Source organism: Elephas maximus, chromosome 19, assembly GCF_024166365.1.
Source record: "Elephas maximus indicus isolate mEleMax1 chromosome 19, mEleMax1 primary haplotype, whole genome shotgun sequence".
NCBI classification, from domain to species: Eukaryota; Metazoa; Chordata; class Mammalia; order Proboscidea; family Elephantidae; genus Elephas; species Elephas maximus.
The window spans coordinates 29,631,940-29,647,525 of NC_064837.1; positions in this window are offsets into that span (position 1 = coordinate 29,631,940).

The following is a 15,586-nucleotide window of genomic DNA, read 5'->3' on the forward strand; positions in this document are numbered from 1 at the left end:
GGTCTTTTTATGACAATATGGGGTCTGCATCCCACTGCTCTCCTGCTGCCTCAGTTGTTCTCTCTTGTGTTCCCTGTCAGGGCAGTCATCAGTTGTAGCCAGGCACCATCTAGTTCTTCTGGTCTCAGGATGATGTAGTCGCTGGTTCATGTGGCCCTTTCTGTCTCTTGGGCTCATAATCGCCTTATGTCCTTGGTGTTCTTCATTCTTCTTTGATCCAGGTGGGTTGAGACCAATTGATGCATCTTAGATGGCTGCTTGCTAGCGTTTAAGACCCCAGACAGTTCAAAGTGGGATGCAGAATGTTTTCTTAATAGATTTTATTATGCCAATTGACTTAGATGTCCCCTGAAAGCAAGGTCCCCAGACCCCTGGCCCTGCTACACTGGCCTTCGAAGCATTCAGTTTATTCAGGAAGCTTCTTTGCTTTTGGTTTAATCCAGTTATGCTGACCTCCCCTGTATTGTGCGCTGTCTTTCCCTTCACCTAAAGTAGTTCGTATCTACTATTTAGTGAATGCCCCTCTCCCACCCTCCCACCCTCCCCGCTCTCGTAACCACAAAAGAATGTTTTCTTCTCAGTTTAAACTATTTCTCAAGTTCTTATAATAGTGGTCTTACACAATATTTGTCCTTTTGCAATTGACTAATTCACTCAGCATAATGCCTTCCAGGTTCCTCCATGTAATGAAATGTTTCACAGATTCCTCACTGTTCTTTATTGATGCGTAGTATTCCATTATGTGAATATACCATAATGTATTTATCCATTCATCCGTTGATGGGCACCTTGGTTGCTTCCAGCTTTTTGCTATTGTAAATAGTGCTGCAATAAACATGGGTGTGCATATATCTGTTCGTGTAAAGGCTCTTATTTCTCTAGGATGTATTCCAAGGAGTGGGATTGCTGGATCGTATGGTAGTTCTATTTCTAGCTTTTTAAGGAAGCACCAAATCAATTTCCAAAGTGGTTGTACCATTTTACATTCCCACCAGCAGTGAATAAGTGTTCCAGTCTCTCCACAGCCTCTCCGACATTTATTATTTTGTGTTTTTTGGATTAATGCCAGCCTTGTTGGAGTGAGATGAAATCTCATTGTAGTTTTGATCTGCATTTCTCTAATGGCTAATGATCGTGAACATTCCCTCATATATCTGTTAGCTACCTGAATGTCTTCTTTAGTGAAGTGTCTATTCATATCTTTTGCCCATTTTTTAATTGAGTTGTCTTTTTGCAGTTGAGTTTTTGCAGTAACATGTAGATTTTAGAGATCAGGTTCTGCTGATCAGAAATGTCATAGCTAAAAACTTTTTTCTAGTCTGTAGGTAGTCTTTTTACTCTTTTGGTGAAGTCTTTGGATGAGCACAGGTGTTTGATTATTAGGAGCTCCCAGTTACCTAGTTTTTCTTCTACCTTCTTTATAATATTTTGTATACAGTTTATGCCATGTATTAGGTTCTATGCGTAACTTTTAAAGGCTCTAATTAGAATATGGAGTCCCCGGATGGTGCAAATCGTTAACACACTCGATGCTAACCAAAATTTGGAGATTCAAGTCCACCCAGAGGTGCCTTGGAAGAAAGACCTGACTATCTACTTCAAAAAAATTAGCCATTCAAAACCCTATGGAGTGTAGTTCTCCCCTGAAACACATGGGGTCGCCATGAGTGGGAAATGACTCGAAGGCAACTGCTTTAATTGTAACATAAAGGAGAAACAAATGGGGAAAAATTATAGTGAGATAATATGTATTTCAATACGTGAATGCTTGAGTAAAACCACCCAAAAAGACACAATGAAGGAGCCAAACGCTGGCATCATAAATGCTACTGCTACAAATACTGATGGGTCAGGCAGTTATTTTAGGGACTGAGAAACCATGAGCAGCGCTGCCATCCACAATGTGGTTGTCCAAGCTGTTGAACAATTCTTAGTAAAATATTCATCAAAACAAAGTTCAATCTTCCCTCCATTTACTTGGTAGTTACATTCCCAGAAAATGTTACATAAGTTCAATCATGTAAAAAATGGCAGAAACAGAAGGAACACAGAGTTGATTTTAACCTCAGATGCTACGCTTAAGTGTTTCACCTACATGATATCTGACAGGCCAGTCCTTGGTGAGGACAGTCTAGGTAGGACATGCAGCACCTTTGCTCCTGCCCACTCAGTGCGAGCAACACCTCCGATCAGGACAATGGTCCAAAGCGCCCCCTAGGGGATGCTTTGCTGAGAACTACTGCCTGGAACCGTCTCTGAGACTCAGCGTCCAAGATCCTGATCTATCTCAGCAGACTGAGATGGAGAACACAGGTGACAAAAGATGGAAGCTGGTTTGCACACAGAAGGGCCATTAACCAGGCCATGACCACTGAGGCAAACGCTGGAGGACACAGCTTGAGCATGTAGAGTGGGTGCAAAGGAGACTCATCCAAGCTGAGCATTTAACATTATTTGCGAGGCAGGAGTGTGGTTCCCTTTTTACAGAAGATGAAACTGAGGCTCTGGGAGGTCAAGTAACTCGAGTTCAAGTTTATCTGAGTCCAAAAGCCTTACTCTTTCTAAGACCTCTGTTGCCCTCAGGAAAGGCTCCAGGGAGGAGGGGGTATTTGCACTGACAATCATGACAATCAACCTGAAGGGCAGAGAGCTCTCCAGCAGACAGAGATGGAAGGGGGAAGGTATCCCAGGTGGGAAATAGCATGAGCAAAGGCATGGAAAGGGGGTTCAAGTAGCACGAGTCTGGGTTTGATGGGGACACGGACTGTGTGTAGATGTATAATGGGAAATAACTCTAGAAAGATGGGTTTAGGCCAGGTAATAGGTGGCCTTGAATGTTCAAGTAAGGACGTTGGTCTTGACTTGGTAGGGACTAGGGAGCCACTGAAAGTTCTTGAGCAGGGGAGTGAGGTGCCCAGATCTGCCTTTCTCCAGTTCCCCAGACAGGGCTCAGTTCAGCGCCTGCTCCTAAGCCAAACAACTTCCTGGGGCTGGTGCTGTCGAGGAATCTTCCCAGCCTCCTCCAGCCATTTTCAAGCCATAATTAATTGCACAGTAAAGAGGATCTAATTGCCATCCTCCCTGCCAGCACCCCAGAGATGACAGGTTTTACCTGGAAGAAGGTGTGCTCAGGAAAAACAAGTTAATTAACACCCTGAACAAAGAGGCTGCTAATTGCATTGTTTCCACGACTTGGGAAGACACTTTTCAGGAATGAGAGTCTACCGCCTCAGGCTTATTGTGGGAAAAAATGAGTCTAGGGATGAAGAGGCCCTGTTCCCCCTCTGCAGAAAGGAGCTCTAACAGCCACCTTGACTGCAGAATGGAGGTCTCTATTTTTCTCCAGGAGAGTCAAGGACCCTGGAATCTTCTTGTCCCCATGTTACAGATGGACAAACTGAGACCAAAAAGAACAATTTAGTGGCTTGGCAGCAATGATTGCTTTCCACAGTGCCCACATCTGCCATAAATCCTACAAAGAGGGTGGAGAAGATAGGGCTGAGCTGAGGCCAGATTTCCCCTCAAAGTTCTGGCCACTTTCCAAGGAGCAAGTATATGCAAAGAAATGAGGGAGGCACTCGCCCAGGGCTCCAGTGGAGAGTCAGGATAGCCTCCTGGGGAGACTCAGTCCTGGCCTGGAGCTACCCCCCATATATGTGGTATGCGCACCTCACTTATGAGCCTGGCAAGCATGGGGTCTGGGTGTCTGTGGACGAACTGCCACTTTAGCTCTGGCTCTCCTGGGGACTTGCAGTTCTAAGAGCACTTCCCTCACAGCCAGTCTCCCGCAATTCCCTGATTAGGTAAAAAAAAAAAAAAAAAAAATTGATTAGGAGCAGGGCTCAAATTGCTCCCCAGACATCCAGTCTAGACTCTGAAGAGTTAGGTAGTAAATATTTTGGGCTTTGTGGTCCATATGGCCTCAGTTCCAACTACACAACTTGTCGTTATAGCAGAAAAGTAGAAATAAGCAATATGTAACCAAACAGACATGAGTTCCAATAAAACTTTATTGACAAAAGCAGGCAGCAAGGAAAAGTTGGCCCACACACCACAGTGTGTCAACCTCCAACCTAGTGAAAACTCCCTTAGAAGAGCAGCAGACCATTGCCTCTTTGAATCCTCCTGCCCCTGGTACAGGCAGGCACTTATGAAAGGCTTATTCTGCAAGAGAAGCAGAAGACAAATAAAAGAGGGCTTGACAGTGACACACGGGAAGGAGGATAAGGAATTGAGTCTCTTAGACTGTCAGCTCCAAGAGGGCAGGCATGTTTCCTCTCATGGTCCCCTTGGTGTCCATCCAGGGAACTTCGCGGAGTTCCAAGTATGCGGTGCAAATTCTTCCTCCTGACTGGGCAGCTGAACATCATAGGAGTGGCCTACCCATGTTGTTGGCAACTTCCCAAAGGGATCAGTAAGGTTCTCCATGAGCCCCAGATCCAGAAGACCCCTGTTCCCCACTACCCACTTCCCCTCCATCCTGCCATGGTTTACTGCCTAGGGTGAGGCTACCACCTTTTGCAAACCTGTTGGTCTGAAAGCTTCTTGGCCTGGAGCCCTGGCTTGATCTCCCAGTGGGCAGGCTGGGTCTAGAAGGCCCTCCCACCAGTTTTTCTCTCTCTCACCCATGCAGGCAATCCCACAGCAGGTGCAGGGAGGGAGTGAAGTGCTGGCAGAACCAGCATTCTGGGAAAATCTGCAGACAGTGATGAATGGAGGGGAAAGCCCTTGCAGCTGGAACCAGGAGAGCCAGGCTAAGGCCTGTGGCCCAGGCAGGGAGAGGGGGCAAGTCACTATGGCAGGGGCTTGGCTTTGAGGATGGGCTCAGGGGTCTCCAGGCAGGCTGCAGAGAGTTCCATGGGATCCCAATTCTGAAAGCCCTGGTTTGCAGAGGAGGCTCCAGGACAAGGAGGAGAATGGTGGAACACAACACAAAGGCTGGCACACATGGGGGAGCCCAGTAACTGGATCTGAGTTGGAGATGGTAGAGGACCTAGTACAGGCTGCCTTCATGCTGGGCTGGGCCTCTGACTTCTCCAGTCCTCCTAGAGCTAGAGGTTCTGCCAAGGGGCTGGTGAGTGCACGAGAGGAGCAGGGTCAGCCCCAGCTCAGAGCCTGCGGTGAACAGAATCCAGAAAAGACCAGAGCTGGGCTACCCCTGAGGAAGATGAGGTCCTTTCCAAGCATCTCGAAGGATCTACCTGGTTTATTCTCTTCCGAGGAGAGGAAACAGCAGGAAACTGAGTTTGGGACACCCTGCCCAAGAGAGAAGCATCACACTAGACCAGGGAAGGCAGAAGGTCTTTGGAAAATAGTATTAATATCGAGAGCTCCAGGGTGCTCTATAATGTGCTTACGTGTTATAGAAATGTTTACATCCCTGAAACAACAATCCTATAACAATCTCGTTTTACAGATGAGGAAACTGAGGTTCTAAGATATTAAAGTCATCTGCTTAAATCCCACAAAGCAGACAAGTGGGAAGGTTGGATTCAAACCCAGTTCTGTCTGACTCCCAAACACTTCCCATATGCCCAGGAAATTCAGAACACTTAGTGGCCAGTATAGCATGGACGCCAGCCAAGCAGGATGATGCTGGATGTAAACATCTAGTACAACTGATAGGCACCTGGCAACTACGGTCCTAGGATGGCCAGGTGGCACCTCCCCAAGCCAACACCTACCCCACACATATAACACAATCTACCCAAAATGCAAACAGCAAATCATTCCGACATTGTCTTCGCTGATGAGGAAAGAAGCTCAAATCCTAACCAGTCTGAGACCCCAGTGCCTACCATTTAAACCAGTCCACAGTCAAGGGATCATGGGAAAGAAGGTATGTCCAGCCAGCATCATAGACCAGAGCTGGACAGACCTTTAAAGATCATCTTGCCTATCTCCCTCGTTTTACAGACAAGGTCAGAGAGAGGAACTGACTTCCCCAAGGTCACACAGCAAGTTGGTGACAGACCCTAGTCCCAACAAACAGAAATCCCCATCCCTACCGCACCATTCCATTCTGATGCACATTGCTGGTAGTGCCACAACTTTATTCTGTCCTTGTGAAAAGCAATCTGGCAGTGTGGAATATGAGCTACAAAACTGTTCATACCCTCTGACCTGACAATTCTCCTTTTGGGAATAAACCCCTGGGAAATAATCCAAAGGGAAGGGAAAAAAAAGTAGTTTGACAAAGATGTTCGTGGCAGCACTGTTTGTAAGATTGAAAATTTGGCCACCACCCAAATGCACAACAATAGCAGTAAGCAAACGGTGGTCATATTAATGTGCTGTAGTTGTTAAAAATGACAGCTCCGTAGACTAAGCAGATACAATAGAAACGTTCGTGTAAAATACTGTTAAGTGCAAAAAGCTGAAAACGTTTTCATGCATTGGTTACAACCAAGCAAAAACAAGAGTATGTATTAACAAAGGCTGGAAGAAATGAAGAGACATGAAAATGGCTTGCTGTTCAATTGGGTTGTTTTTCTTTTTCCCCCTGAAAGTTGTTTGATAGTAAAGTTTTTAAAGACTTTTAAGCTATTCGACAATAATGGAGAAGAATTAACAATCAGAGAACAATATTGCATTCCCCTCCACCACTCAGCTCCCCTTCCTGCCCGATGACACCCCCAGGGACCATGGTACAGGTCACCATCTGTCCTCCTCGAATGACCTTTGCAGAAGGATGTTCAACAAATCGCTTTGGCCACGGGTGATGTGAGGAAGTTCTTCCAGTTGTCTACCCATCACCTCGAGACTTAGTGGAAGTAAGACTAGGCTCAGGGGAGGCATTTACACCATGAATCTTAACAGAAATGGGCCCAAATTTAAGAGAGAAGTGGAGGAAAACAAACAGAAATGAAGAGAAAGTCAAAGAGAAACTGAGAAGGAGACGGTGAATATTAAGCTTCACAGGCATGAATTTGGGGAAAATTAGCAGGGTAGCTGGTTCCAGGTCCAGGAGGAATTATGAAAATCCTTCTTTGCAGAAGGGAGCTGGTGCAAGCAGAGATATGCAGTCTACAGAGCCGAGCAGAGACGCCACGTTTGCAGGGGAATTGGAAGACTTGGCGACAGACACTTGACAGAGCCGAGTGAGGAGCACAAAAGGACAAAAGGAAAAGATAGGGGAAATTCTAGGAGAGAGGTAGACCCATCCTCTTCTAGCCCCCTGGACTCCTTCCTCCAAATTAATCATCCCAAAATTCATGGCTGTGAACCTGGTGGGGTCATACCATCCAAGGTCTTTGGGTCACCCTACCACCACTACCTCCAGGCCAAACTGTTGAGGATTGATGTCCTTAAAGCAGAGGAGGGAATGATCATTTATTGAGCAACACTGTGGACCAGGCACTCAGTGGTAACCTACGATGTCAGTGCTGTTACCCCGATTACACAGATGGAGAAATGGAAATTCCAGAAGGTGATTTGACTCCAGAAGGTGCAAGGTCACACTGGTAAATGATGAAGCCAGGATTCAGACTCGCCACCACTTGATCCCAAAGTCTGTATTTTCCACAAATTCACATTCTAGGAAAGGATATAGCCCCACTGGGGATAAGCAGGGTTCTTGGAAAATCATATGTCCCACTTCTTCCGGCCTTTGTACGACTTTAATTGAGGCTTCATATGGTCAATCAAGAGTTCACCATCAGGAATATCAGTAATTAGGCAAGTTGGTGGCGAAAAAAGAAAATAAGAAGCTTTTGAGGGGGATGAGGGCCTCTTAAAATGGCCATCTGGACTCCCCTGTGGTGATGGCCAGAACTTGGGTTGCTGTCATTCCTAGAAAGAGACGAATGGACTCCCCACAATGCATGCTGTTGTCAGACCCTGTTAGGCTGGGCCAGCTTTGGGACTGAACGTTTAGGACAAAGTGTGTGCGGGTCTGAAACACAAGCGAATACCTTGACAGGTCAATGAGGGTACAGCTACACTCACTTTCCACTGGGCTGAGGTGGTGTGAAAATGGTGGGGCGGGGCATCTGACCTCCTCTAACTTCACAAGGAGGAAGGAGAATCAAGATCAACAGCCCTAGGCTGATTCCTATGAAGCAGAGGTCAGACATGCCTCTACCCCCCAAACTTTTTACCAGTTCTGGCACCAAGCATCCCACGGCACTCTCTACTTCCATGCTGGGTTTGATATTTCTTTGCAATGGCCACACAGAACTTACAGACAATACTCACGATTATGGGGTTTATTAAGGAAGTAACTGGTTACAATTTAGGTTCAGGAACACTCAGGATACAGTTCTTCGATCAGGATAGCCTCTTCTTAGCTGGGCCACAGTCGTGCCTTTCCCTGGTCCCTTGGCCTCTGCCCTGCTTAGGCAAGTGTTACATATTTCTTTTAGCTCTGCCAGTAAGTGTCCAAAGGCACCCCCATTTCACCAATAAGCCTCGACCCAAACGCACTCAACTCTCTTGCTCTGTGGGCCAGTGAGCCTAGTTCCACTGCCAAGTGCCTGGAGGCACCCCACTCCACCAGGAAGCCTCCTGCCCGAAGGCGCTCAGCTCTCTCACTCTGTGGGTCAGCACACCCACCGTAACCACCTTGCTCTGTGGGCCAGGAAGCTCCCCAGGCCGTCTCCTGTCATTCTCCTGGTTCAGCGGCCTCTGCTGCCACCATTTCTCTGCTGCTGCTTCTCACCATCTCCGGTATTATAGCTCTCCCTCTTTGTCCAGGTTCTGCTGTCTTCACTCCCTCTCTCTGTTTTCCATGTTACAGCTCACTCTCTGTCTCCAGGGTCTAGGAGGTCTTGGCACCAGGAGCCAGGGTCCAGTGGTCATGCTGCACTCCTAACTCTTCTTTACTGGTGATAGTAAGTCACCCTTTGTTCTGGGATTGACTGCTCTTTTAAGCCTAGTAGGAAGGCAAAGGAAACCCTGGTGGCGTAGTGGTTAAGGGCTATGTCTGCTAACCAAAATGTCAGCAGTTCAAACCCACCAGGTGCTTCTTGGAAACTCTATGGGGTAGTTCTACTCTGTCCTATAGGGTTGCTATGAGTCAGAATCGACTCGACTGCAGTGGGTTTCCTTTTTTTTCTTTAGGATGGCAAAACTAGCCAGTCCTCTCGTTAGTGTTCTATATACCTCATTTACATTATTAGCAAGATATCCAATCCCTTTAGTAGGCCATAAGCACCTCATTTGCATAGTCGCACCCAGTCATTTGGTGGGAGTTACAAGACTATGGCTAGAATGGCCATATTAAGTAATTTACTGTACCACAGGTGGGCAAATGCCATTGGCCAGGTCCAGCTAATTGGACCAGGTAGGGGCACCTCTGGGTTAGCTGAGCTAGAAAAGACCAACCCCAAAGGGACTAAGCTTGGCTAGCCAGATACTCTTTGCAGAATTTGAACTGGAAAATATACAAGGAGATGAGTAAGCCCAAGCAGATGCCATGAGGCTGTCAGAGGCCACAAGAGACCAGGAGTGACTTAAGTTATGAGTAAGTAGAAACTGGGAGGCATTGAGCTGTTGAGAAAAGGGAGAGGGAGGTGGTTGGTAGCAGGAAAAACAGTCGAGCCAGAGGGAAGCTACCACATGGGGCACAGCTGAGCTATGTTCATGATGTCTTAGCAGAGGGATGCTCCAGTGACCCCTCTCTGCTACTGGGGAGAAAAAAAAAAAAAAAAAAGATCCGATGGCTGCACTGGTCCCTGAATTACCTTTCTCAGATCCAATGACTGTGACATCTGAATTCTGTGCTTCCCGTGAGATTCCTGCCTACCCTCTTATTGTATGTAGCCTTACAATACATTCCATTTGTTGTGGAAACCCAAGTCAGTCTCTTTGTTCCTTACAGGACAAAGGTCTGAACACAAAGTCTGGAATTGGGTTTTGTGCTTCTAAATTTTCCCACAGCACCCTGTACGTCCCCCTTCATAGCCCTGTAATATAACATCTGGTTATTTGTCTGTTTCTCCCTCTAGACTCTAAGCTCCATGAGATGCCGGCCCATTCACCATTTTACCCCCAGCAGATAACAGTATCTGGCACAAACTGTATGAATGAATGAATGAGGAATGACATGGGTAGGTTTGTGTTGATAGCCAGATCAGCAGTCCTCCCTTCATCACCTTATTCATGTGGACCAAGAGCTAAAGCTGGCCTCCATCCTTGCCAAGCCAACCACACACAGAGCCAGAACTAGGTATCCAAGCCAAGTTTCCCATGGGGCAGTGCAAATACCAGCATGCAGGGGAGATGGTTCTTCATTGGTTAGCGTGTCTTCCCTGGCCCCTACTTACTAAATACCAGAAGTGGCTCCCAGTCATTGTGAAACCCAGAAGACCCCCCCCATTTCTATTTCTAGATGCCCTATGTCTTTCCCTCTTGCAATGGTGCTCCATTTTCTACTGAATAATCATAATAAAATTACAGCTAACATTATGTAGTCCCTTCTCTATGCTAAGCACTATTCTAATGTATTGAATGTATTAATTCATTTGATCTTCACAACAACCTTTGGATGCTGTTGATCCCCGTTCCATAAACGAGAAAAATAAGACTCAGAGAAGTTAAGCAAAGTGCTCAATAACATAGTCTTTAAATGGCAGAACTGGGAATTAAACCTGTACGGGCTGTTTCTGGAGCGTACACTCTTAATGATCACCCCAGGGTGTACCTTCAAGCCAGCTGTTGCTCACTTTTCCAACCTTACCTTCTCAGACCTCACTCATCACCGATTATCCCACGTGTGCACGTGTGCACATGTACACACACATACCTCAGCCACAGTGGACCACTCACTGCTCCCGGAACATACTCCATGGATTCCCACCTTCTAGCACGTGCTCACACTGGCCTCTTTACCTGAAATATCCTTCCCTTTCCCTCACTTACCCTCATTTAAGTCTTTCCCATCCTCAGAAATCCCTGCTCAAATAGTGCTTTTTCCATGAGACTTCCAAGCTTCCCTCGGGCAAAATAAGCTCCATTTCCCCAGCCACTATCATCATGCCCCCAATTAAGCACTTAATGCAGTCAGCCTTGGAGCCCAGGTACTTGGTGACTAGTTCACGAAATGACTAGGCCAAATGGGAGCACCTGGAGCCTGTTCTGAGCATCTGCAGGTGGCCCAGGCTTCTTCCCCCCACCTCCCACCCCTCACTAACTTTTCTTGTTGGATCATTTCCCTATTACCGGCTGCCCAGGCCCTATACAGTCTCCCAATTTGTCATGCTTAGGGATAGCTTTGGTCACCACCTCCCTCAGTCCCCAACCCTGGCACCCAGCATCCTGGGACCACTAGCAGGGGTGTGTCAATTAGCCTCAAACCTTCCTATCGCCCAAATTGGGGAGGTACAGATAGGACATGGGAGTCCCATGCCCCGACTCTGCTCTTGCCATGGGCTGCTGGTCCTGTCTGTCCCCAGCATAGATTCCCTCAACACCAGGCTAATGATCCTTCTCCCCCACACTCCAGTCTAGTTCCACTCCCAGCCATTAGTAATAGCTGCACCATCAAGTGGTTCCTTACTTAGCAATTTGCAATCATTAATTAGTGGAAATTGCAGATCGGGGCTGTGAAGGAGGATGGTGTGCTGAAGCTCATCTGGAAATCCAGTTAATAGTGTGATGGAGAGGGATGACTGCCTGTCCAGAGCAAGAACCCCTCCCTCTACCAGCTGACCCAGCCGTGGCCTTAGACCAGGGCTCGGGTTCCCCATCGATGCAACAGGAAGGAGATGCCCATGCCTGGGTGAAACAGGAGACTCTAGAAAGACTCTAGATAGACACTGAAGACTAAAATGGACATCAGGGCTACTTTCTAAACTAATATTCTTTCCCAACGTGCTTACCGCTCCCTTGGACACCTACAGTTCCCCCACCTCCTCTCTGTCCCCCATCCACGAGAACTCTCCCAGCCAACCTCTCTGAATTATTCCAAATCCCTTAGGCATTATTACCCTTTGGGAATTAATTTTGCAGAAGGTGTTTCAGGGGAAGGGTTAAGCACTCTGCCCTGCCCCACCCCACTCTGGAGGAGGATGCTGCGTAGACATCTCCTCCCAAAGCTGAAAAAAACATGCTGGTGCCTGCGCCCATATTTCTTCCCAAGGAGACACAATTATCTCCCCTACTTTCCTTTCCAGAAAGCAACAAGATGACGAGGCCCCTGATATACAGCAGCCAGCGGACCCCCTGCGTTGGATAAGGATGCCTCTGAGAGCTGCCGCCCTGAGTCGTCTCCCCTCCCCCTTGTCTCTGGGGAGGAGATTCAACGAGCAAGGCAAGGCCCACGAGGCTGAGAAATCCTGGGCAGGACCAGGCTCCCGGCTGCTCCCTCCCATCCCAGTGGAAGGCCCAGGGCTTGAAGGTTCTTGCCCAGAGGGTCAGATCAGGACCCTGAAGAACTGCCGTCTGCCTGTACCCCCACCTCATTCCTCACCCCCATCCTGGTCACAGTGAACAATGCACCCACTGCACGGTCCCTTCCCCATACCCTTGCCCAGGCTGTGCTCTCTGCCTGGAAAGCCACTTCCTAATTTAATCATTTGTTCCTTTAACACTTACGAAATGCCTAGTGTTAGCACTACTAATAAAACACAGAGTAAGATGAGATTAATCACCCAGCCTCATATAACGGGGGAAGACAGTCTCACCAAAAAGTAATTACAATACAGTGCAATGGGTGCTACAGTAGAGAGAGAGTTACAAAGGGCTCCTACACACAGGGTTGGGTGCTGAAGGATAATTAGAAGTTTACCAGGCAGATAAGGAGATAAGGGGAAGGGTATTTCAAGCAAAGGGAATGGCATGTGCGATGGCTCAGAGTCACAACAAGGATACAAATTTGGGAAGAACTGGTTACAAAGTGGTAAAGAGCTACCACTGCTAACCAAAAGGTCAGCAGTTTAAATCCACCAGCCACTCCTTGGAAAGCCTATGGGACAGCTCTATTTTGTCCTATAGGGTCACTCTGAGTCAGAATCGACTCAATGTTAACAAGTGGTTTTTAACCAGTTTGTGATTGCTAAGTTGTGGAGGGCAGGGGCGTGGTGGTGAGACATGGAGCCTCAGGGTCTGATAGGCTGTGCTGAGGGGTTCTCATAGGGCCACTTGAACAAGCACCCACTCTGGCAGCCAAGCAGAGGATGACCGGCAGGGGGCAAAACAAGCAACAGGGTGAGAGGTGGATCTGAAAGACATCAGAGGACAGTCAGCACTCCTACTGAAATCCTACCCAGTCTTCAAAGCCCAATTCAAATAACCCCTCCTCCATGAAGCTTTCCTGATTTCCTCCAACCCCATGAGAATAATAGTCTCCATCTTCTGTGTTCCCAAACTAACTACAGTCTTGACTCTTCTATCAAACTCACAATCACAGTCCACCCTGTGTTAGAGGTATCTGCTCATTTTCTATCTCTCCCCAAAACTCCTAGAAAGCCAGGACAATGACTTACCTTCCCAGAGCTTAGGCCAGTCCTGTGCTCACAGGAGTCACTGGAAACATGTTTGCTGAATCAAATTGAACTGAAATATAGGGAGGCAGTAATTCAGGCATTTGCTAACCAGGAGAGTAGTGCATACAGGGAGAGGCTGCCCTGAGAGGTAGTGAGCTCCCTGGCACTGAGAGCGCTCAAGCAGAGGCTGGAATTTCCTCTGTCAGGGGCCCTTCAGTGGAGAGTCTCGAGTTGAGTGTGAGATCAGGAGGCACTCCTGGGCCTGCTCCAATGCTCAGATCTCTATGTCACCCACTGAGCCCACATGTTTAAAGGGGGAACAGACATCTTCCTTTCCCAGAGAGGGTAAGTCACTTACCCTGGGCTGCACAGCGAGTCCACACAGGGGTGGGCATAGGTTCCTGGACTAGGATTCTCCCTAGGGTGGCTTGAGGCTATGTCGAGAAGATGGGGACCTTTTATGGGGACAGCATGATGGCTTGCCTACTATCCTTCTCCCAGATCCCCAAGTGATGTGACCTCAGCAAGCACCTTTCTGTGTGACACAGAAAGTTTTGCTGACTCTTGGATCTTAACATCCTCCTCTCTCTAGCTGGCTTTCCCAGCAGGAGAGAGAGAAAAAAAAAAGAAACCTGGAGAGAAACAGAGTCAGGGCAGAGCCCAGAGTCCAGTGAACTGGGTGGATGGTTTGGAGAGCTTAGATACAATGACCCTTCTATGCATTCAGTAAATATTTACTGAGCACCTACTGTATACCAGCCCCTGGGATTGGTACCTCATCTCCACCCACTCTTAGTAGCTGCAATGCCTCTGCAGTGATGTTGGAAACCAGAAACAAGGCTGGGACAGTGCAGGGGCGGGGGGATAAAATGTACTGAGGCCCACTGTACATCAGGCACTGTCTTAGGTGCCACTCACACTTTATGTGCATCAGAGTCACCTGAGATCTTGTTAGAATCAGACCCAGTAGGTCTGGGGTAGGACGTGGGATTTGCATTTTGAACAAGTTCCCAGGTGATGCTACCTGTCTTTGGACTACCCTTCAAGGACCAAGGTTGAGTCCCTACAGAAAAAATCTGCAGAAAGGTGTTGAGAGTCCATCTTATAGATTAAAAAAAGCTGAGGCTTAAAGAGGTCAAAAACCCAAGAACGGAGAAAAGCCACTCCCCACTCCCTGGAACTCTGGTGGGAGAGACAGAACATGCTGTCCTAGAGAAATCATTCTGATGGAGCAATCGGGGCCAGGGTGAGGCTGGATGGGCCACAGTTATGGGCCTAATGGCCGCTGGAAAGTGTGCCATTTACAGTGTTAAACTCTTTCAGAAAGCCCAAGTCTGATAAGGTAGATAGAGCCTTATCCTGGAGATGTCCCCAATCTGATAATGGATATAAAGCCCTACCTTATGGGAGCCTCCCATTCAGGTGGGGGAGACATAGCCCTTGCCTTGGGTGACTGCCAGTTGGCTCAGAGAGACAGGGAGAGGGAAGGGATGAGCCCCAGGCCCATATTGCCCCACAGACAGAGCCCCACTGTTGAGACTGGGGAGGAGATACAGGGGACAGAGCTAGGTTCATGCAGAACTCCTCCTCAGGCCACCCAAAAAACCGAGCTCAGAGGCAGCTGAGCTCCTGGCTCTAACATAGGGCTGGAAGGTGGCCCCCAAGCACGGGTGGGCCAGGCTATTTAACACTGTAAACACCACACTTTACTGCGGCCACTAGGCCTACCCTGGCCCGGTGACACCCAGCGCTGATGGCGCAATTAGGTGGCCGAGAGCAGGTTGTAAATTGTGCGGTGCAGCCATCCCCCCTCCAGCCGCAGCTGAGGGCCCCTGCCGGCATCTCCTGCATCCCAGAAGCCAGAGACTAGTGGTGGTAACCTCCAGACTCAGGACCCCCTGAAGCTGGGCTACTGAGCACCAGAAAGCCTCTCACCTGTTAAGGCCCCAAGAAACTATAAAGTTCTCTGGATGGTATTTTTGTGCCAGAGAGCTCTGGAGTCCCTCTTCTGTGCTTCCTTAGTGCCAGCCTCACACAGGTATCAGCGTGTCCTGGAGGGATGGCCCTGCACCTCCTCTAGACTGGAAGCTCCCCCAGGGCCGGGACTGTATCTTTTGAACACTGTGTCTTTGTGACACATAGTAGACGCTCCAAGTTGGAGA